Source organism: Protopterus annectens, chromosome 1.part0, assembly GCF_019279795.1.
Source record: "Protopterus annectens isolate FY-2018-M chromosome 1.part0, PAN1.0, whole genome shotgun sequence".
Lineage (NCBI taxonomy): Eukaryota > Metazoa > Chordata > Ceratodontiformes > Protopteridae > Protopterus > Protopterus annectens.
The window spans coordinates 1959494710-1959518832 of NC_056725.1; the positions used below are offsets into that span (position 1 = coordinate 1959494710).

General features: G+C 42.0%; 1 protein-coding gene across 1 annotated transcript in view; it reads left to right on the forward strand.

Annotated features, from left to right (window-relative positions):
* The window catches only part of DCDC2C (doublecortin domain containing 2C), a 2319258-nt gene that overhangs the window by 543621 nt on the left and 1751514 nt on the right, over positions 1 to 24123 (forward strand). The gene's annotated exons all lie outside the window — the stretch shown is intronic.

Genomic DNA, 24123 nt, shown 5'->3' on the forward strand with positions numbered 1-24123 from the left:
CTCTAATTTTTCAAATTTCCAGATCTTCTGCCCCCTCCACTAGATCCTCCAGGAGCCTTTCAGATGATGAGTGGATCGTGTGGTGAATCTGACCCAGAGGTTTTCAGAACAAACCAAGCCTACCCTGTCACCATCCATTCCTCCTCCGATCCGATCCTGGACTTTGGAGGCGGAATGTCTGGAACTGGTCGTAGTGGAACTGTTGGAACCAAGACCTATTCCAGGATCTTCGGGCCCGACCACTGCTCCGACATCCTCAGTTCCATCTGAACTCGAGGAGTCTAAGAGCCAATGCTCTCCATCAGGTCCAGGGAGGAAAGTCAGATCGGACAGTTGTCGGAGCCAAACTTCCCTCTTGGGGCTTCGGCTTGAGTGAGCTTGGCTCCTACATTGGCCTAGGAGCCAACCCCCTTGGTTCCTGGGATGCCTTCTGTTTCTTCGGAGCTGGGAGCTTCCTCTGATCAAGGGCAGGAGGGCCTTTGAGGTAATGAGGAGAGTGCTGTCTCCCCAGACAGCTGCACTCTAAGGTCCAAGAATTCTTTCCCCAAAGGCCTCGGTGTCTGTCTCTGCACCACTGCATCCACAGAAATGTGGAAAGCCCAGGCCTCAGGATGCCCAATTGAGTGAACCCCTCTCTTCTGAAACTTATCCAGTGTATTATCCAGAATACACTTCTGAAGAGGTCCCCATAAAAGACTGTGTAAGAGGAAGAATTTGGAATCTCCAGAAGAGTCTGTCACATCTGACAAAGACCTTGATGAGTCAGAAGGGTCCCCACGGTTGGCCTCTGAGGATGTCTCCTTTGCAAACATCCTAGAAATACTGAAGCAGAGAGGTGGCTAGAAGCCAATCAACCCTTCTGAGGAGGAGTCTGTGCACCTGAAGGCCTTTGGTTCTCACCCTTCCACCACTTGGGTGTTTCCACCTTTTGATGAACTGATGGATTTAGCTTGCATGGGAGTCTCCAGACTCAGTGGAGCCTGTTCCTTGGAGGCCAAATAAGTTTATTACATGTCCCACAGATAAAAGCTTTCTTGCAAAGGGTGTACCAGTAGATGCTATAGTGGTGGTGGTGGCGGCCACCAAAAAAGAACTGTCAGAGATGTCTTTTTCTGTCCATCCTCCTGGAACAAAGAGTCTCATACGATGGAAAGATATGGAAAGCGCACTTTTTTTCCAGTGACTTTTGTGCTCAGATCGCTGAATTATCTCATCCATTTTTCCAGACTTCAGAGAGATCTCCTGAAGGAGGTAGGAGATACTCTCCATGGTTCAGTAACTGAGGGGGTAACAGAAAAAGTTTCTTCCCAGTTCTCCGCATTGAATTCTGTGGTAAACTCCTCCGTGAGACTTATTTCTTATGCAGTTGATGGAGTGAGCAGGGCAGCAGTTTCAGGAATTTCTCTAAGGAGACATTCCTGGATGCATGTGTGACTTTGCAGAGTCCTTTAAATCTTCTTTTGTTAATGCCCCCTTTGATGGCTCATCCTTGTTCGGGCCAAAATTCAAAGAGACACCAGGTGTGAACTAGAAGGAAAAACACTCTCTGCCATAGGAGTCTGTTTTTCCCTACCATCTAGACCTTATCCAAAAGGTCAAAAGGGAGGGAAAATGTGGTTCTGAAAATCCCAGAGAGCTTTTCAAGACACATGTGGTGATTCTTCCCCCAGGGTCAGAGGGGGAAGCAGTAATGGAAGATGCTGGGCACGTGACAGAGGGGGTCCGCAAAAATCAGGGCAACATGGAATCTTTCTTTCGTAAGCCCTTTCAGAGCTCCTGAAAGGTGGTCTTTCTATCCATCTCTGGAGACAGTCACTTATCTTTGTACCCAGAAGCCTGGTGAACAATGACAAAAGTCAAGTGGGTACAAAGCATCGTATCCAGAGGCTTCTCCATACCCTTTTCTTCCCATGTCCCAAACATAAAAAATCCCGGGCTTTCCATCCAGTCAAAGGGAACAGGCAACTCTAGAAATACAAAAGTTCCTCAAAAAAGAGTCATCCAGACAGTCCCGCAGACCAAATAGGATCTGGAACTTACTCAAGTTTCTTTTTAGTTCCAAAGAAAACAGGAGACTGGAGACTTATATTGGATCTCAGCAAATTAAATAAGTCAGTGAAAAAGTTAAAGTTCTGGATGGTAACACTGCAGCCAATACTCCCATTTCTAGGACAAGATGATTGGATGTTCTCTATAGACCTCTAGGATGTGTACTACTACATAAACATGGACAGGCAATCCAGGAGTCTTTTGTGCTTTCGGCTGGGAGCCAGTCACTACCAGTTTCAAGCTCTGCCCTTTGGTCTCACTACCAGACTGTTCGCCAAGTGTATGGCAGTAGTCATGGCTTACTTGAGATGCCTAGTATTCTGAGTGTTTCCGTACCTATACAACTGGCTCCTAACCATCACAACCAAGCATCTACTAATACAAGCAAGGGATACCACATTGAAGCTCTGCTGTCACCTAGGGATCAAAATAAATTAAAAAAATCTGCCTTATTCCCATCTCAACATATCGTTTTTATAGTAGCAGATTTAGACACTACAAAAATGATGGCAAAGCTTCCCACTGAAAGAGGTCAAGTCCTACAGCATTAGGTCATACACCTACTTTTCAAGAAAAAAGTTCAAGCAAGAACAGTTCTGAAAGTATTAGGGACCGTGGCAACAGCAATAAACTTGATTCCATTAGTGCGGCTGCACATGAGAATTTTGCAGTGGCTGCTGTTCACTCAGTGGTCCATGCAGGAACTACCCATGTCCCACCAAATTATGATAACAGAATCTTGCAAGAAAGACCTTCATTGGTGGCTTCACTCCACTCATGTGACATTAGGTCGACCATTTGTTCTCCCACAACCTTTAGCCACAGTGACCATGGAAGCTTCCCAGATGGGGTGGGGGGCATTATCTGAGGAAGACAGTCCAAGGCACCTGGCAGGATCACGAGGCCCATTTGCACATCAGTGTCCTAGAGATGAGGGTGGTGCTTCTAGCATTGCAAGCATTCCAAGACTCTCTTCCGATAGGAGCTATTGCAATACAGACAGACAACATGTCCGTTGTGTGGTACATAAACAAACAAGGAGGAACCAGGCCTTACCCCCTTTGTCGAGAGGCCCTGAGAGTATGGCAGTGGGCTACCTCCTCCCAACACTTTCTGATAGCAATGCACATTCCAGGGAAATCCAACGTGATAGCAGACAAACTCAGCAGAGAGAATCTGATGCCTCATGAGTGGGCTCTGAAACAAGAAGTAGTGGAGATGATTTTCCGCAGATGGGGCCAGCCTTGCTACAACCATTTTTCCACTTCCATGAATGCCAAATTCAGCAGCTATCTTGCCCTAATCCCCCCTCCAGGGGAGTCACCAAGGGATGCACTTGTACATTATTGACCCTTGGGTCTACTCTACACCATTCCTCCCTTCCTGTTGATACCCAAAGTTCTTCAGAAAGCCAGCTACTTGGGAAGGACCTTGATACTTGTCACCCCTTACAGGCCTCGTCAAACCTGGTTCCCCTTCCTTTGGCCTCATGTCCAGGAGGAGCTCTGGATCCTGTACCCAGTTCCAGACCTTCTGACTCATGCGTCGGGAATGCTCCACCCATCCCTTCAAACCCTGAAGTTGACAGCTTGGCTGCTCCGATTTCAAACATAGCTAGACTCCCTGACCTTTCTCCATCAGTAAAACATATCTTGATTTCATCTCATAAGGCTTCAATGAAGAAATTATACATCAGCAAATGGAAGAGATTTTCCTCTTGGGCCTTGAAGAATCACGTTGACCCTTTCTCTCTCCTATACCTTCCATACTAGAATTCTTGGCAAAGTTACTTCATGAGGGTGCAGCTGCAGCTACTATTTAAGTTCAATTAGCAGCACTATCAAATTTTCATATTGGTGAATCAAAGCCAAATATGGTGCCCCACAGACTTTGCAAAGCATTTCTGAGGGGTACTATTCTATTAAGACCACCCATTAAGGCTCCTCTAGCACCATGGGACCTGAATTTTGTGTTATCTCATTTAATTCTTCCCCATTTTGAATCTGCATTATCCTGTGATCTGAAGTTTTTAACTTGGAAGACAATTCTTTTAATAGCTATCATTTCCACTAGAAGAGTTTTGGAGTTTTGGAGTTACAAGCATTGCTCATAACCCCCCCCCCCCATATGCTGTTCCATAAAGACAGAGTGTCTCTATGAACAAACCCGACCTTTCTACCTAAGGTATGTTCAGAATCTAACTTAAACCAATCCATAGACTTACCAGTTTTCTTTCCCAACTATGGCAATAAGGCAGAATATATACTACACCATCTAGATGTACATAGACAATTACGTTTCTACTTGCATAAAACAAAGGACTTCAGAAAGACTGACCAATTGTTTGTGTCCTTTTCAGACTACAATAAAGGTGTTCCTGTTACTAAGGTCACACTTTCCAGATGGCTATCAGATTGTATTACTTTTACCTACAAATCTCACAACAAAGAACCCCCCGACAAAGTAAAAGGTCATTCTACACAAGCCATAGCAACCTCTTCTGCCTTTCTGGCTAGGCTTCCAGTTGATACCATTTGTTCGGGGACAACATTCTTACATCCCACCCTCCTTCCCCCAGCCATTAGCTCCTGGAGGACCGAGCGGATTCAGTTGGTGACTAATGCTGTTTGACCTTCTTCATAGCTCTTAAGGTAGTAATATTCTTATGTGTACCTATTGTTATATCAGCAAACAACATTTGTGGAGTTTCCGAGAGCATCATGGGATAGGGTATCAGCCATGAGCTAGTAGAAGACCTCGAGCTTTTGTTTAAGGCCGAGTTGGAACCGAGGATCGGTTCTGAACCCAACCAGTATAGAATGAAGGCGAGATGGACAACACACATGGAACGTTATGGTGAGTACATAACTTTTTTTTTTTTTACTGTAGCTAAGAGATTTTTTTCTGTAAACTGACATTAATATTGAAACTGCAAGGACTGCTAATAATAAGACTGCAAGTTTTTAGAAATGTTCATGCTAAAAGGGAAACATTTTGTCCAAACAACAGGAAAGCACATGACTAGAGGCATAAGAACTGCCTACTAATAGAGAGAAGCATGTAGGAGGATACTTTACATTGCAAAAGTGCTTTATTAAAATGAAGTGATAATAGTTGGGTATGTGGTACTTTTAAATAATTTACCTCTTACATTAGGGTATAAATTCCATTAACCTCGTGTTCTACCATCATAATGCCTTTATAATCTGTAACACAGTTTATTTATATAATACTTTGTGATGTAAATAATTTCCAGATTTATCTTATTTAACAGTATCAGTGAGGTTTACAAGCACATTATTACAGTTGGGAAGCACATCATGTGAGGGAGAATGTTTTTGTGGCAAACTGGCAGAACAAAAACATGCAAACTCCACAGAGCAGGGTGCGGTAGAAGAAAAGAAGACGAAAAAAAGAAAAGTTTACAAATCAGCAGCAGACTACCTATCTGAACCTGAAGAAAAAGAAACTTCTGATAGAGCATTTTTAAGATATTTCAGAAAAAGAAAACGTGGCCACAGGGAAGGTTAAAATGAACTCTAAAGAACTCTGGACTTATGTTTTAGGGAAAGTAAGTCCAACATGACTAACTGTAACTGCAATGAAATATAGCTGATTTGTTTTATAAGACATTACTACTGCATTGTAAGATCTTGTGCACAAAATAAATGAAAGTAGGTAAATATACAATGACATAAAGGTTACAACAACATTTGCATGTAAAGAAAAAAACAGTTTTATGTACTACTAATGGTATATGTAGTCAAGCTATCCAAATTATTTACAGAATAAGTGAGCTAGAAACAATGACATAAATTTCATTGCATAGTTAAATTACTCAGAGACAACTAACTAAAAGGAAAAATGATGGTCATCAGCATTTGAATGAATCAGTTCCCACTTGCTGGCTTTTTCAATAAGTAACTACCCATGACTGAGTTTTAAAAATACATTGAGCTACCTTAAAGTCTGGACCATATAAAGATTTCTGGCAATAAAATGAAACTTTTTTTAGTGCACACATTACATGCTGAGTACAAAGAATATAAGTTATTTCTACAGTGGATTGCTATGACTTTTTAAGAAACAAATGTTGCTGTGCTTTCAGATCTAAACCAGAGAAGAAAACTGTGATATCAAAGTTTTAATAAAATATTCCTACAATGGACTGATGACATAACCTGATTATTTCTTGAAACAGAATTTGCAGGTAAAATGTATGTGCGAAGGTGCAGCTAGGTCAGTATTTCCTCGAATAAAGACAGGTGGTCTAGAACAAAGAAAAAAACTTGTTATAAACAAGTTACAAACTGAATAAAAATGTGAAGAGAAGTTGTCTGTTTTTATTATATTTGAATCTGACTTTATTTACAAGTGAGTATTACAATGAAACTTCTTGCAAAAAAAAGAAAAATGTCATCTGAGATGTAATTATACCCGGATATGACATCTATTTTCTGCTGAAAAAAAGAGTAAACTATAGCTGAAAAGATTTGTGTCTATGTAATAAAGTATGTGAATAGGGCTAAGGGACTGACAAAGAAAAGCTGAGGTGTTTGGGCATTGAATGAAAAACTAAAATCAGTTTTCATGTACCTGAGGATTCTTAAAGAATCATAGCACTCATGTTAAGGGCTATGGTAAAAAGGCCCTATTTCCATGATGTGGAGCTTTTCAGTTCAGAGACACATTAGACAGAATGAGGAAAGACCTCATTATTGGCTAATTTGCATGTCTCTGAATTGCTGTTAACTACACGAGAGCAGATCAGCACTTTCTTTTGCTAGTTAACAGTGACATATGCATCATGCTAGTACAGGCACCCCCCCAGCAGTCACTCTACCAAACAGAGACACTCAGTAAAGCACACACATGTGCATGAGCGCGCGCCACCCACACACACACACACACACACACACACACACACACACACACACACACACACACACACACACACACAGCCCATGTCTGTCCCTGTTGTCAGACTGCCCACATTGTCTCCTTTTACCTTGCCATGGTAACTCACAGATAATTACAATCAGTCCTTCATGCCAGACATTCAATTTTTACACTTCATATTCTTCAGTAAATACTAGTGCAAAAGCTGTTGGTCTAGTGACTTTCTGTGTTTAGAGGAGGAAAAGTTGTAATCTCTCATTGATTTTATCCTATCATTACTTTTGTCTTTTGTCCTGCTCTCTTGTGTTATGAATTGAGAGGTGTGCCTGCTATTCCTTGTCCCTCTCCATTGTAAATCAGAAGCTGTTGCAGACATTGTATAATACTTGAGATCCTTAACATATGTTAAAAAAATCCTGCTGAATTAAATTATCAGTTGGTGCAGAGGGTTGATGCTAGGATTTTGTGTGCTGAGGCTACAGGGTTCAAATTCCCTTTATACTTGGCATGTTTTTTTTTCTCACTTATTTTTAAGGTGTTAAGTGGTGATGCAGAGGACAAATGTCTTCTGTGGCCGGGTGGGATGGTGCAAGGTTGGAATCCTTTGTAGTGCCTTTTAAGGCACCTTACTTATCCTTGGTATTTACGGGTTCCCTGTTCCATGTTTTTTAAATATATGTCTTTAAGGCACACCATATTGAGTTTTCATTGTGTTAATTAATTGCGCCTGTCTTTGCTGTTGTTTTATTTTCATCTTTTGACGAGAAAATATTGTAGAGCTTTAATTTTTTTCAGCATTTATACATGATTTACTATATGTATGACTGTGATCTATATGTAGTTAACATCAGATCGCAATTTTTATCATAAATTAAGTTATTTGAATGTACCGTGGAGGTTTTACTATCTCTCTGAGAAGAAAATATAGTTTAATTTACTATTACTTTTTATTTTTTGGCAGTTTAACATGGTTAAAGAGTATGGAACTAATTTTAACACTAGTTTGGCACATTGGTTCTTGGTGTTTGGAGTTGTGTACTGGAAATTCTTTAACTTCTGTCAGTTGTAAAAAAATTTTGAACATATTTCAAACTATTTTTTGTGGTAATAGCACAGTTTGGCAGAGTTAAGTTGTGTGGTGACATAGAAAATTTATATGCTTATTGTAATAGTGTCAATTTATTATTCTGGCTGGTGTTTTCTCCCTTGACTTGATGAATCCTAACTCTGGAACCCCTCATGAAATTCAGTTGCATCTAAAAAAATATATACAAATATGCCTCAGGCAGTAATTAGTAATTCTGTCTGGGCCACTGCATGGCCAGCAAACAACTTAACTTTTGCTCCACCTCTCTCTGGTGTAGCTTTACCAGCCACTATGGAACTGGGGTTACACACAGTATGACAGGTCTCCTTTCTCATTTGACAGCTGCCTGCTCAGATAAAAAGTCCTTGGCTTCATCTAATCTAATGCCCCCTGATAAACAAGTAAAATGGTTAGGTTTTCAGCTCAAAAGAATGTCTCTTTCTAGTACTCTATTTCTAAAGCATGGAATACACTACCTAGCCACCTGACTTCCATTCGCTCCACTACACAATTTAAAAAGCTCCTCAAAGCATACTATATGAATACCTGGTTAAGCTCCTGTGACTCCCCAGGATAAATACTTACTTAATAACCTATTCTTCATCTTAACCCAATATGCCTTACAATGTCCATCTCTAGCTATAGAACTAACCCACCTGTATTCTTGTTTTTGATCCACAATTCTAGATTTTATTCTGCCCTTGTATTGATCCAGTATTCTTGCTTTTATTTTTTCCCTCTCAACATTATGTTCACTAATCAGTTCTGTTTTTACTTTACTATCACATAATGATTAATACTCAGCTATGCTGCTTCACCCCCTACTACTTAGTAACAATTTGATTAGCCATAACATCTCTGCAGTTACGCTGTTTCAACCCTTTTACCTACTAATGCTCCTGACTAGCTTCAGCACCCTACACCACCACAATGAGTTTAGCATTTCTATGTATCCCATCTATAATACTGTGTTGAGGGATGACTCTTATGTGTGATTTCTATAGTAGTAACATCAACGTTGTAAAAAATGTATATTATTTTTACTATGTACTATGGGAAACTATGTGCTAACAATCTCGTCTTGTTTCTTATGTGTATCTTAGGACATTTACTATGTTATAACTTGATATCCACAGTCTAACTTTCCCGGTAAACAAATGGAAAATAAATAAATAAATAAATAAATAAATAAATAAATAAATCAGTAGTAATCTAGCCTTTAAAATGTTAAATTATCAAGGGTACATGTGGAAATTTGTTTTACAATGTGTGTACAATTTGGATGATTTTACTGCATTCTTACCACAGAGTTCTTATATGAATGAAATTGTTTCTAACTTGACTTAGGTTTTGAAGCATACTTTGAGAGGTGTACTTGAATATACAGATATAGTCTCAAGAAGTGGTGATATCTATCATATTGATCACTGCTGCAGCAGCCTTAGCCATATGGCTTATATCCCGCATAGGTTATGACATCTGGCCAGACTTCCAAAGCTTCATGGTACCTTCTGTGTACCCAAACCATCAGTCAGCTCAAGCTAAGATGGCTAAAAAGACAAGTTTGGATGCCAAGCCTTTCAATGCTTTCATGCCGCTGAAGAGAATGCTCATCTGAGGCTTTCGAGAATTGATCGTTGGCTTGTGCTATTCCTTTACTGGGCAGATAAATTCCCTTTGGGAAAAAAAACCCTTTGATTTAAAAAAAATGTTTGTTTATTAATACTTTCCTGTTCAGGAAAGTTATTTTAATACTAAGAGTTTGTGTTTTAATGTACTGACATGAGATTGTATTGTACTTTTAAATGAGAATGCTCCTTTTTATTGTTAGTTTAAAAGTTTTTTTAAGTAATTGCAATTGTGTTTATTTTACTTTTGGAGTGGGTAAAGTGTTTTAAAGTGCTTTTTACTGTATTGTATGTGAAAAAATGACATTTAAAAACTTTTTACATGGACTTTGCTTCATATATTCCCCTGGGAAAGAGTCACAATTTTCAGCTTGATCATGAAACATGCAGCCAGTCCCACAGTCAGTCCTTGTTCCAGACACAAAAAGAAAATGTTAAGCAACCAGCCTTTTCCACAACAGCAGACTAGCAATTTACCTCAGCTGCAGGTGGGTGATTGCTGTGGCCATTAGTTGTACCTCCGACCGCTCATCTTTTACTCCAACACCTCTGCTGTAGCACCTTCAGCCACTATGGACTTGGGGTCAGCCACTTGCTCTGCAGCTGTTGGGGTCTCCTCAGTGGACAAGGGAGAACTACTCTTGTTACTCCTGAGAGAGGGAACAGGGAAGGCTTCTTTTTTTGTCAGAATATTGTGATCATCCATGGGGAAGCTGCTTTTGCCATTAATAACACTGTTGACCCTATTTTTCTGTCAAAAAGAAACAGAAAACTAAACATGAATCTACTCCTTCTCAGATTTCCTTAGGCAGGAGTAGTTTACAGGGCCTGGCTCAGGGTTTAATTCAAGCTATTGATCCTTCTTATAAAGTAGTTTCTGGTAAAGAAAAAAGGATACCTCTTTTCCTGCATAGATTCAAGATTCTTAATCTGGGGAGGAAGATGAAGGGTTGGATACAGGGTTTCTCCTCAGATTTCTGATTTAGAGTCATAGGAGAGCCCAGTTCCTGATTTTTCTTGTGTGGGGTTCACTTTTGTTATAGGTTCATAGGTTCATGAGAGATTACTTGGCTAATGGCCCTATCGCCTTTACAATCCTAGCCATGTTATATCCATGTTCCCTAATCAACTTTGGTTAGATTGTCATTATTTGCAGAGCGAGTCTATGATCATCACCAGTTGCCCGTATTCGTGAGGGACATGGGTGCCACCCCTGGGGTGAATTTATGGTCTCCCATCCAATTATCTAAGTTGCGCTTGAATAGAGTCCTTGAGGAGCTCTGCTTCACATGAATTGGGAGTTTATTTTAGAGAAGCAGCAATCTCTGGGAGATATATTTGTTTCTCCAGCATGTTCTGTTAATGTCACAGGCTAGGTTGAGATCCTGGAGTGAGTGACTCCTGTGCCATTTGACTTGTGGATGTGCAGCATTTTCATTAGGGCAGGGTCAGAGACTGCTCTGTAGGCTGGGCATAAGTTGCCTCTCAGCATCCTGTAGAATACAGAGTACAGTGACAGAACTTTCAGTCTTTCCATGTAGGTCATGTTTTGGAGGCCTTGAATTTTCTTGGTGAGAAACATCTGTGGTCTCTCCAGCTGTTGCAGGCATCTGGTGAGGCTCATGCAAAAGGGAGCATTGTACTCTATTAGTGGATTGATGAGGGTCAAATACAGAGGAGTTATGACATCCTTAGTCTTAGATGTGATGCCTTTACTTATGAGATATGCAATATAGAAGGCTTTCATTACCACTGTGGACACATGGTGATTGAAGTTTATATTGCTTTCAGCCTGTGTTCTCAAATCTTGCACCACTAGGTTTGAGCTTAGGGGGGATACTGTCTCTATTGTAATTTGCAGGGACTTCCTCTTTGCCAAAGAGGATAATAATGCACTTTTTTGCATTTAGTTTTAGTCTGCAACTTTGTCACTAGTCATTTGTCTGTGTTAGCCTCTTTTGTAATATGTTAACATCATTTGGGGACTCAGTGATTGCGCCCAGTTTGCAATCATCAGCGAACTTGGTAAGCCACATACCATCTACTTTCGCTTGGACTTCCGAGAAATAAATTCCAAAGAGTAGAGGGTCCAGCACAGATCCTTGTGGTACACCACTAGTAACAGGTCTACTGGTAGAGGTGGAATTCCCAGCTCTGACACTATACGTTCTGAATGTGAGCCAGTTGGCTACCCATATAGTGATGTATGGATTAATCCCTAGCTGGGAGTGTTTCTCAATGATTCCTGAGTGGAGGATTGTGTCAAAAGCCTCAGGTAAGTCAAGATAGGCAATATGTACTGTATTTCCTTCATCCAGGATTTTGGTGACATTTGCGTATAAGTCCACCAGGTTCAATAAGCATAATCTACCCTTAACAAAGTCAAACTGAGTTGGATGAAGCGTTTGGACATCCCTATGTCCTTGTTGATAAGGTCTCTAATGATTCTTTCTATGGCCTTGCAGATAAGGCTAGTTAGGTTGATGAGTCTATAGTCCCAGGGTAGGTTGACAGACCCCCTTTGTGCAAGGGGATTACTGTTGCTGTTCCCCTCTCTACTGGAACAAAGCCAGTGCTCAGGTTGAGGTTAAAAAGCATGCCAAGTGGTTCCACTAGATCTTGTTTTAGATTGTTTAGTAAGCAGCCTGGGATGTTACCTGGTCTTATAGAGGCTGTGTTTTGGCTTTGGAGAACGTGAATATGACCTGCTTTTGGAGATAGTAGGTAGAGGACTGGTGTCAAGTATGCTTTGGGGTTTGGCTGATCAAGACAGGGAGGTGAAGTTTGCACCAAATCTGTCAGCTAGCAGGTTGGCAATTTCCTTAGGTTCAGTATGAGAGGTACTGTCCACAATAAATTCGGCATACAGTTTAACGTTCCCTTTTAGATTTTGGATGTAGCTGCTAAAGAATGCCTTATGATTATCATTAGCTGGGGGTTGCTAATTTAGCTTTGTAACTAGCTTTAGAGGACTTTACAAGATATCTGATTTGCTTATTCAAGCTGTGGAAGGTATTCTTCTTTTGGAGAAGAATTCTATTTCTCTTAGACATTTCCAGAATGTGTCAGTATTTTTAGTGGGAGAACACAGAGGTTTCTCAGTCACTCAGAAAATTCTATAAACTTTTACAAAAGGAATTTCCAGAACATTCACCCATTCCTGCAGTTCTGTAGCTTTGTAGGATGTGTGTGTTACTGCTTGCAATTTTCCTGATAGTCAACCAGCTGCCCCTAAAAAGGTAGATGGGATGAATAAAGTTCCTCAGTCTTTTAAGTTTTTAAACACTGTTCCCAAACCTGACCCAGCAGCTATAGCTTTAGTTAATCCTACTTCTGCTAAGAATTTAGTTAATTCCATTCCTACTCTTTCTAATAAAGGTGGGAAGGTGACTGATAAGTATGGGAAAAAAGTGTATATTTCTGTAACTTTTATAGTCAGAATTTTAAATTGTCAGGCACATATGTTAAAGTTTGCTCTGACAAATTGTGAAAATATGAGGAATGCTTTATTTACAGTTTCTTCTTGTGTGGGAAAATCGTTCTTAAATAATTTAACCTCTTTAGTTGTTTAAGTCACTATTCATTGTTTGCAGTTTGTGCATGACTCAGTTGATACTTCTCCCAGGGCTATGGCCACTGGTACTGTTTTGAGGAGGTTTGCCTGGCTTGTATTCTCATAACCTATCATATGATGCTAAAATGATATTTTAAACTCTCCTTTGGATAGAGATGTCATTTTTGGCCTTTTTGGTGCAGAAGTGGTCAAAAAACGGTGATGAAAGGGGTACGTTGATTCAAGGAATCTAAGGTTTTTCAGCCCTCCTTTTCCAAATTTACATGGTGATTCTCTAACCCTTCATTCGGTTTTGACAAAATAAAAAATAAATAGTCTTAACAAAATGCAGGTAAACAGATGTGTAAAAAGAGATGGCATTGAAACTCCAAAAAGAATTCTGGAACCTCCCAAAACCAAGGACATTCTAAAAAGTCATTATGACTATTTAAGGGACATTGTACTCCCCCCTCCCACCTTGGCAGCCTCATATCCCTTCCAGAAACTCTGACTTTCCACTTTTCTCTTTGGCGACAGTTTCAGATAAATGGGTTCTGAAGATCGTTCAGTAGTGTTACGGATGGCAGTGTGAGAGGAAATTCCTCCTTTCCAGGGATAATTCCTTATCCACCAGACCAGATTATTTTATTTTCACTTGTCCTTCATCAGACGCTGTCTCTGGGAGTTCCTCTTTACCAGGATGGGAAAAGTAATTGTTCAAGAATGTTTTTAGAGCCAAAGAAAGAAAATGCATGAAGACAAGTTCTGGATCTTGCTTTAGTGCCCAAATTCAAAATGCCACTTCACAACCTGTTACCTCTTTTTCTTCATTCAAGTTTCCTGGAAATACTAGATAGATGCTTATCATCGCATCCTTATTCATCCATACTTCAAGTGTTTCTTAAGGTTTTGTGTGTCTGGATTATATTATCAGATCTGATATTGTTAATCCTCATTAATTCCATATGTGTGGGTATCGGTTCTGACCTCGGAACCAAGCCGGCCATCTTCCAAGCTCACGTCAGCTACAAACTCTTGAGCTAAAACTCTTACCCAGAATTCCCCTCTTGGGAGGGTGGCCTAATGGTTAAGGTGTTTGCCTTACAAACACAAGGTGCAGGGTTTGAGTCTCATAAGGGATAATTGGCTAAGCTTAAAATGGCTCGCAAGGGCAGTTAGCTTAGTACTAATCTATGAACCTATGAACCTGTTACCTCAGATTTAGTTTGCCGCATCGCCATTCGGTCGTGTCAAGCTACTTCTCTTGAGCTAAGTACAGTATTTTTCTTCATACTAACTTCTAAGACAACCTTTTTTCACAAAAAAGTTATTAGATAGTTATCTCTTACCTTATCGCATTTAGCGACTACCCTTTTTCAAATCTTTTCAACTCCTTTCCTCTCTTTTTACCGTGAGGTAATTTCTTTTTTTACCATTGTTGGTAAACCCTTTTTTCCTTCTTACCTTCGGGTATTTCTTGTACCATTGCTGGTATTTTTCTGGCTTTTCTTTCTTTCCTTAACTAACATGACAGATAAAAAAAGTAGCCCAGGGTTTAAAAGATGTTTAGATTGTGGCCATAAATTACCTACTTCAGATGCACATTCCCTGTGTGTCTATTGCTTGGGTGTGCCTCATTTAACAGTTAACCTGCCTTGCGGGATTTGCAAGAATTTCTCTAACAGGACGTTAATTGAGAGAAAAAATAAATTAATATTTAAGGGGCTACTTAAATCTCCTTTTTCAGAGGTATTTCTGGGTCAGAGGCTTCAACCCCTCCAAGATCCCATAAGCAAAAGAGTGATGAACATAAAAAGGCCAAGTCTCTTCCTTCGTCCCCAGCTGGGGACCGTCAGGAACCAAGACCCAAGAAAGCTAAGCTTTCCAGTTCGGATTTGACTTCGTTGGCTCCAGCGCTTATGGTGCCAAGACCCTCGGCACTGAGGCCGTCGGCGCCATCTGTGACCTCGGCACCAACTAGTGTGCCCCATACCACATTGGTACCAAGGAGCTCATCGGTTCAGGCTCCCTTACCGGCACCGACTGTCCAGTCGATGCAGACTGTCATGATGTCAATGGATGTTTTGACGCCCATTTCCTTTTCGGCTCCAACAACTTACCTGGCACCGACTACCCTCTTGGTACCGACCATTCAGCTTTTGTCACCGATGTTTTCAGCTCAGGCCTTAGTGCCAACAACCACTTCGGTACCGACCTCATCATCGGTGCAGACCACGCCTTCAGCACAGATGATTTCCTCGGTGCAGACACCAGTAGTTCAGTCCATTACAGCTCCGTTGTTCTCAGTGCACAACAACTCCATGGCGGGCACAGAGTTTGCTTCGTCCTTGGATAGACCTGACTCTTCTTCAGCCATATCCGTGAATTCCGCTAGAAGCCTCTCTGAACATGATGTGTTGCATCTTGTGGATCAAGTGCTTTTGGCCAGAGGTATTCCGCCCCCCAAGACCTATTCTTCCTTGGGAGGGGATCACCCTTTACCAAAGATCCCTATTTATTCTCCTCCTTCATTGCCTTTGAAGCCCCTTGATATAGCACAGTCTTCCCCCACTATGGTTCCTTTTATGGACCTCACTAAGGAGCAGCAGTTGCCTTTGTGGCAGGAAAGTCTTGTCACAGCACAGGATGTCAGCTGTGGCATACATACTTTGGTATTTCACAGCCATCCAGGGACTCCAAGTCGGCGGGCTGAGCCACTTAGGTGAGGGGTGATCCTTGACCTGGGTCCCCATCCCTCTTCTGGTGGACCGGCCTTCCAGCTTATGGAGAAGGCTCTGGAGTTGGTTGGCGATCCTGTGCTATCACTCTCCCCACCCTCTTCTGGACTGCAATGTTCACAAGCCGCTCCTAGCAGACACCAGGCGCAAGGGCCTCAGGACATACTCCCACAGAAGACCCCTTTTGAGCTGTCTTCCCCAGCTTCTCCCTCTGAGGAAGATCATCAAAAGAGCTTGTGCAAGAGGAAGCATATGGACTCCACTGAGGAGTCCCTTACTGAAGACACAGACTTTGATGACGGGGAAGGGTCCCCTCTATCACCCTCTGAGGTATACTTTGGTGATATCCTTGAAATCCTTAAACAGAGAGTTGACTGTCAGCCCTCCAGCTCGACCTCTGAAGAGTCTGTGTTCCTGCAGGCCTTTCGTGCCTGGCCCCCTACCTCCTGGGTTGCTCCACCTGCCAACGAACTTGTCCGGCTCATCGAGCAGCATGCATGGAAGGCTCCTGACACTGTTGAGGCCATTCCCCGGAGGCCAGATAAAATTTTGTCCCCTCCAGCTTGTGATCCTCATTGGTCCAAAGGTCTTCCTGTAGATGCTTTGGTGGTGGCGGCTGCAACTAAAAAGGACCTGGCAGAAGAAGAAAGCCATACTGTCCATCCACCCATCAAAGAGTCCCAGGCTCTGGACAGAATAGGGAAGCATACTTTTGCATCAGCGACCTTTGCAGTCAGGTCCCTGAACTATATGGCACATTTTTCCAGGCTTCAAAGAGACTTAATTTCTGAGCTCTCTGAAACTTTGGCTGGAGCTGTGTCTGATGAGGTCTGTGACAAAGTGGCCTCTCAGCTAGCTACCATCGAATCGATATCTAACTCCTCCATGCGTCTGATATCTCACGCATTAGAAGGAGCAGCTAGAGCAGTGAGTTCAGGCATTGTTTTGAGATGACATGCCTGGATGTGCTTGTGTAATTTCGTGGAACCCTTCAAGGCTTCCTTTCTCAACGCTCCCATCGAAGCCTCGTCATTGTTCTGACCCAAGGTTAAAAGCACATTGGCCAAATGTGAACAGGACGGTAAGACCCTTTCTGCTGTGGGTGTCTATTATTCTTCCGCTCAATGGGCTTTCTCCAGAAACCAGAAGAATGGGAAGATATGGCACAAAAAGTTTTAAGGTTCTTTCCATGACACACAGGCTGAGTTCTCTCCTAGTGACAGAGGGAGAAACTCTCAGGGAAGATGCCCCTTTCGGGGCAGAGGGGGGTCCGTGTAACCAGGGTTCCAGGGATTCTTTCCCTGGCCAATCCTACCAGCGCTCCTGAAGAGTGGCCCAACTGCTTTCCTCTGGAAGTGGTTGGGGGTCGTTTCTATTTGTACCCTTCTGCCTGGCTAAACATTACCACCGATTCTTGGGTACAAAGGATAATAACCAGAGGTTATCATATCCCCTTCGATCTTTGTCCTGCCCCCTCAACAAGCTTACCCGACATTCCACCCAATCAAAGGGAAGAAGCAGTGTTAGAGATTTCAAAGCTGGTAAGAAAAAGAGTCATTCAAATGGTCCCTCCAGACCAGATAGGATCCGGATTCTACTCAAGACTATTTTTGGTGCCAAAGAAAACCGGGGACTGGAGACCAATTTTGGATCTTAGTGTATTGAACAAGTTTGTAAAAGTGCAGAAATTCCAGATGGTCACAATACAGTCTATCCTTCTGCTTTTGGAAAAAGACAATTGGATGTGCTCAATAGATCTTCAAGATGCGTACTACCACATAAAAGTGGACAGACCATCAAGAAGATTCCTTCGCTTCCATACTGGAGCCAGTCATTACCAGTTCAGAGCACTGCCCTTTGGACTCTTTACAGCCCCCAGAGTGTTCACAACGTGCATGGCAGTCATCACAGCTCACTTGCGACTGCAAGGATTCCAGGTGTTTCCATACCTAGACGACTGGCTCATCTCTGCCCCCACCAGACATCTATTGGAAGAAACCCTGGCATACTCTCTCCTCACCACAGAAAGGCTAGGCATAACCATAAACTGGCAAAAATCCAATCTCACCCCATCTCAGTCCACAGAATTCATAGGGGTCATCTTGAATACAAAGAATTGCAGAGCATCCATTCCAGAGCACAGAATTCTAAGGATAAAGCAGCAACTGATTCCAATCCTTTCAAGGGAGAAATCCACAGATCATTCTGTTCTCCACTTGTTGGGTTCCATGGCAGCCTCCATTACGATTTTCCCCCTGGCCAGGTTTCACATGAGGCTTCTACAATGGCTACTGCTCACACAATGGTATCCTTTTCAGTACCCACTTTCAGCCAAGATTCGGATAACTCACAGGTGCAAACAAGATCTAAATTAGTGGATGGCACACAATCCATCACAATGGTCTCGCCCCTTCTTGCCCCAACAGCCCAAGGCTACAGTGACCATGGACGCCTCCCTGATGGGGTGGGGTGGGGGCTATTTCAGGGACAGACAGTCCAAGGTACTTGGTTCGAAATGGAGGCCCATCTGCATATAAATGTTCTGGAGCTGAGGGCAGTGCTTCTGGCGTTGCAAGCATTCCATCCCCTGTTGCCATCTGGGACTATTGCGATACAATCAGACAACATGGCGGTGGTCTGGTACATCAACAAATAAGGTGGAACCAAATCTTACCCACTCTGTCGAGAGGCCATGAGGATATGGCAGTGGGCGATGGCTACCAACCGACTTCTTCTAGCAATGCAAATTCCCTGTAGTTCGAACGTGATAGCAGATAGACTCAGCAGGTGTATTCTACAACCTCACGAGTGGTCCCTAAAAATCCCTTGATAGTGGCGGAGATTTTCAACAGCTGGGGTCTTCCTTGCTGCGACCACTTTGCGTCCCCGACCAGCTACAAATGCAGCAACTATTTTCCCCTGATTCCCCCTCTGGGACAGTCACCCAGGGATGCTCTAGTCTATGAGTGCCCTTGGGTCTGCTTTATGCATTTCCACTCTCCCCCTCATTCCCCAGTTTCTGAAGAAAGCTCACCAGTTGAAGAGCAAATTAATCCTCATAGCACCACATTGGCCTCGTCAGATTTGGTTTCCCTTCCTTTGGCCTCACCTGCTAGATCAACCGTGGATTCTCCATCCAACCCCGGGGTTGATCTCCCATCTGCAGAATCTGATTCACCCCCAACCTGAACAGCCTGAAGCTCACAGCTTGGCTCCTCCAATTCCTTTGATTGCCAGGCAGAATGATCTTTCTTTGCTAGTATGTGGCATTCTCATTGCATCTCATAAGTCTTCCACCAGAATTACATATCTCAGCAAGTGGAAAAGATTTACATTTTGGCTGAAAGAAAAACAAGTAGATCCTTTTTCAGCACCAGTGTCGATAGTACTGGAATATCTGTCTACCCTATTTCAGTCCGGTCTATCTGTCTCTACCATTAGAGTTCATTTGGATGCAATATCTACTTTCCATGATGGTGTCCAAGACTCTTCTCATGCCACACAAGTTATGCAAGACCTTCATAAAAAGCATGAATCATCTAAGACCTCCTTTTAGAGAACCTACTCAACCATGGGATCTGTCATTAGTCCTACAAGCTTTGACAATACCACCTTTCGAACTAGCTTCTTCTTGCGACCTCAAATATTTGTCATGGAAAACCTTCTTTTTGGTTGCCATTACTTCCGCCAGACGTATCTCTAAGCTTCAAGCCTTATGCATCAAGAGTCCATTAATAAAACCATTGAACTGCCAGTTTTCTTCCCCAATCATTCAAACAGAGGAGAGTATTGCCTACATACCCTAGATATTCACAGGCAAATTCGCTTCTACTTGAACAGGACTAAGGCTTCTCATAAATCAGACCAATTATTTTTGGCCTATTCTGGACCTAGATTAGGATGTGCTGTTGCGAAGGTCACATTGGCTAAATGGTTAAAAGACTGCGTGACCTTCATTTATAGACAATGTAATATTCCATTACCTACTACCATAAAGGCTCATTCTACAAGGTCAGTGGCAACTTCTGCTGCCTTCCATGCCAGAGCCTCTTTACATGACATTTGTGCAGCTGCAACTTGGACTACTCGTCATACCTTCATCAATCATTACAAATTGGATTTGGCCTCCAGGGGAAGAGCATCTTTTGGTTCTATGGTGCTCAGGAATGTCCTTCCATGAAAGCCTCCCAGGAATAAAGGTAGCTGGGGACTGTCCCACATGTAAGGAATGAATGAGGATTAACAATATCAGATAAAGAAGTTATGTCTTACCATAACGTTTCATCTGTATTGTTGATCCTTGTTCAGTCATTACGACCCTCCCTCCTTCCCCCTCCTGTGGCGTCTAGTGGATCTCACAATCCAGTTCTGTTAGGTCATTTGACCAGAGGTAGCCTCTACCTTCTTTTGACTTGCAAACTCAATCTGAGGTAACAGGGAGAGGGGAATTCTGGGTAAGAGTTTTAGCTCGAGAGTTTGTAGCTGACGCGAGCTTGGAAGATGGCCGGCTCGGTTCCGAGGTCAGAACTGATACCCACACGTAATGACTGAACGAGGATCAGCAGTACAGATGGAACGTTATGGTAAGACATAACTTCTTTTTCTCTGCCTTACCCTTTGGTGTAACCACTGAACCAAGAGTGTTTAAAAAGTGTCTGTCACCAGTTAAAGCTCATTGCAGGCTACAGGGTATCCACATTTTTCCATATTTAGATTACTTGCGTTTCTTTGAGAGTTTTATCAAAGTGTCAAGAATTTCTCTCTCTTGAGTGAGAGATCTCTTACAAAAGCTGCGATTCCAGAAGAACATTCAAAAGTCTTTTTTGACTCATCACAAAGGATTCTGTTTCTGGGGTGTCATCTAGACACCTCAGTTCAAAGAGCTTTTCTTCCACAGGGAAAAAAAATTGATCTTTATCTAGATCTATTTCTTAACTTTTCACTCAGACTTAAGTGACTAAAAGGGAATACCTGAGGATTTTGGGTACCATGGCATCTATGATTCTCATGATACCCCCTTGCAAGACTCCACATGAGAAAAGATACAATGGTATCTGAAGTCTCTTTGGTCCCAGCACCAACATTCTTTGTATTTTCAAATCCCAGTGCTGGGGTTTGTCAGAAAATAAATCACTTGATGGAGACAGCAAACATCCTTAAATCCAGACCTCCCTTTTTCCCTCTTGTTTCAAAGCAGTCAGTTAACAAAGACACCTTGGACATTGCTTGGACAGCGATTTCAGGAGGGATAAAGTTGTGAGGTGTGTGGGACACCAAGGACTGATGCAAGCACATAAATATAAAAGAGATGCTTACCCTGGTCAAGGCATTTAACTCTATGAATCATCTTTGGTACCTAGGACCTCTTTAAATTATTAAAGAAAATACCACATCATATGGTTCATCAACAAGCAAGAAGAAACTAGGTTGTGCCCTCTTTGCAAACTAGCCATGTTAGGTTGGGATATAGCTTCACAGCACAGTCTGACTCTAAAAGCAGCCTACCTTCTGTCCGAGCAAAATTGTGTGGTAGACAAGCTCAGCAGGAAAAGAGTAGACCCTCACAAATGGAAACTAGAACAGGGATTCTTCCTAGATTTTATCCATCTATGTGGAGTTCCTCAAGTAGACCTGTTTACCTCCTTTCTGAACAATCAGCTGACAAGATTCTGCTCCAGGACTCCATGCAAGAAGGCCTGGAAGGCAAATGCCTTTTTTTTCCTTGGACAGTCATGTTCCTGTATGTTTTTTTCACCCTTTCCGTTTTTGAGATTTGCTGTGTCTTGCTCACTTGTCAGTTTTCTTTATTACCCTTTGGGCTATGAACTGCGCCTCAAGTGTTTACAAAGTGTTTGGCCTCAGTGGTTGCCCATTGTGGCATCGCAGGCATTCGCATTTTCCTTATTTAGAGACTTACTGATTAGTGCAGATTCTTTATCCAGGGACTTGGCATGCTTAGACAGGGTCACATCCCTCCTTTCCTGCCTGGTCATCAACTTGAATATTTAAAAGTCCTTCCTCACACTCTCTCTCAATGAATTGTTTTCCTGGGATGTTGGATAGACTCAGCAAAAAGGATGACCATCCTGCAGGAAGACAAAATTCTAACATCAGGGCATTTTTTGGATTTCTGTCTTATAGACATGGCATCATCAAGAGAGTTCCTCAAAAGTCTAGGCCTCAGTGATCATCATGATACCACTAGCCAGACTATACATGAGAAAAAAAATCAATGCTACTTGAAGAATTATTTTATTCAGCATCTTCATCCCTTGGATTTCCAGGTACTGGTACTGGGATTTGTGAAACAGGAACTGCAGTGGCAGAGGGATCAACTATTTCTAAATCTAGGATTCCCTTTCTCTCTTCAGACTCCAGTAAAATCTTTCCAGATGGACTCTTCAGATTTTGGGTGGAGATCAGTGTTCATGAGTGTCCAACTGCAAGACTTGTAGGGTCCTCAAGACATCCCAAAGGACATAAATATAAAAACAACATTGGCTATGATCCATGCCTTAAAAGTTCACCACTTATGGACTTCAGGTCATCTTCTAGTGGTCATAGCATGACAGTGATCTGGTACCTGAAAAATCAAGGCGGTACAGTTGGCAGTGATGGCATGAGAGCTGGCTCTACAGTATTTTCTGACTCTTCAGGCCTTATACATTCTGTCAGAACAAAACACAGTGGCAAACATGCTAAGCAGATGTTGGACAGGCTCTCACAAGTGGAAGCTCCATGTAAAGGTCTTCCAGGACATGATCCAGATATGGGGAACACCTCAAGTAGATCTGTTTTCCTCATTTCAAAACAGCTGAAAAAAAAAATTCTGGTCAAAACATCCTTACAGCCATGCTTGGAAGACAGATGTTCTATCATTACCAAGATCAGGAATGCTGCTGTATACTTTTCCATCCTTTCCATTGATTTCCATGGTACTTCTAAAGATTCAGAAAGTATTTACCAAAACTCATTTTGGTAACCCTCTTTTGGCCCAAGCAAAGTTGTTTCTCCCTTTTAATGGAATTGGCCAAAGGCAATTACCACAAGTATCCTAATAGACTGGATTTGCTCACACAGCATCAGGGGTGAATTGTATACCCCAACTTAGAGCAATTGCATCTGGCTGCCTGGATGATTCTGTTTGTTCCATGAGGATATGCAGCAGGTATTTATGGAAGCAAAAAAAAAAAAAAAAAAAAAGAAAGAAAATGCAACTAGAAAATCTTATGCTTTACAAGTGCAAAAGATTTTCTAGATGGTGTCTAGCCAGTAACAGAGGTCCTGAAAGGGTTTATACCCCTCTGGTTTTGAAATATTTATGTGAGCTTCATAGAGATGTTTTTTGTCATATGCTTCTGTCAAAGTTCATGTTGTAGCCATCCCATTTTGTCTGCCTATGGGTCCCCCTCTTTCATATTTTTTTTTTTTTTGTGGTCAACGATTTTATGAAAGTAGTGTTGCATATGAGACCCCCCCCTCAATAGCAAATTCTTCCTCCCTAGGATCTCAGTTTTGTTAATGAAAATTTGACCTTACCTGCTTTTGAACCTGCTTCTCAAGCTGATTTATGGTTCATTACTTGGAATACTGTTTTACTTAGTGCTCTTGACATCTGCAAGGCAAGTCTGTGACCCTCAAGCTGTCATGGTAGGCCAATCCTATCTGACTTCTTACAAGGACAGACTTATGTTATACACTAATCCATCATTCCCACATAAAGCTGTTTCTGAATTTATCCTGAATCAAGTAATTAATTTCCCATTTCCCAGTGTTCTATCCTGAGCCAAAAAACAAGGGTGGAAAGATTCTACATACCTTAGATGCATACAGATTGCTTAGGTACCACCTTGACAGAACAAAGCCCTTTAGAAATGCTGAACAGATGTTTATTTGCTATATGGGGGCTAAGAAATGTCAACCTATCTCTGAGCAAACTATTGCATGATAGTTGTCCTCTGCTATTGTTTTTTTTACTCTACCCATGGTAAATATCTTCCAGCTAAGGGTTTGGCTGACTCGACTAGGGCCTTTTCCTCTTCAATGGCATATTGGAAAGGGGTTGACTCTAGAAACATTCTAGAGGAAGCAACTTGGTCCTCTGTTCATACCTTCACAAAGCACTACAAACTGGATTCCTTTTCAAGGTCCAAAGTAGGCTATGCTTGG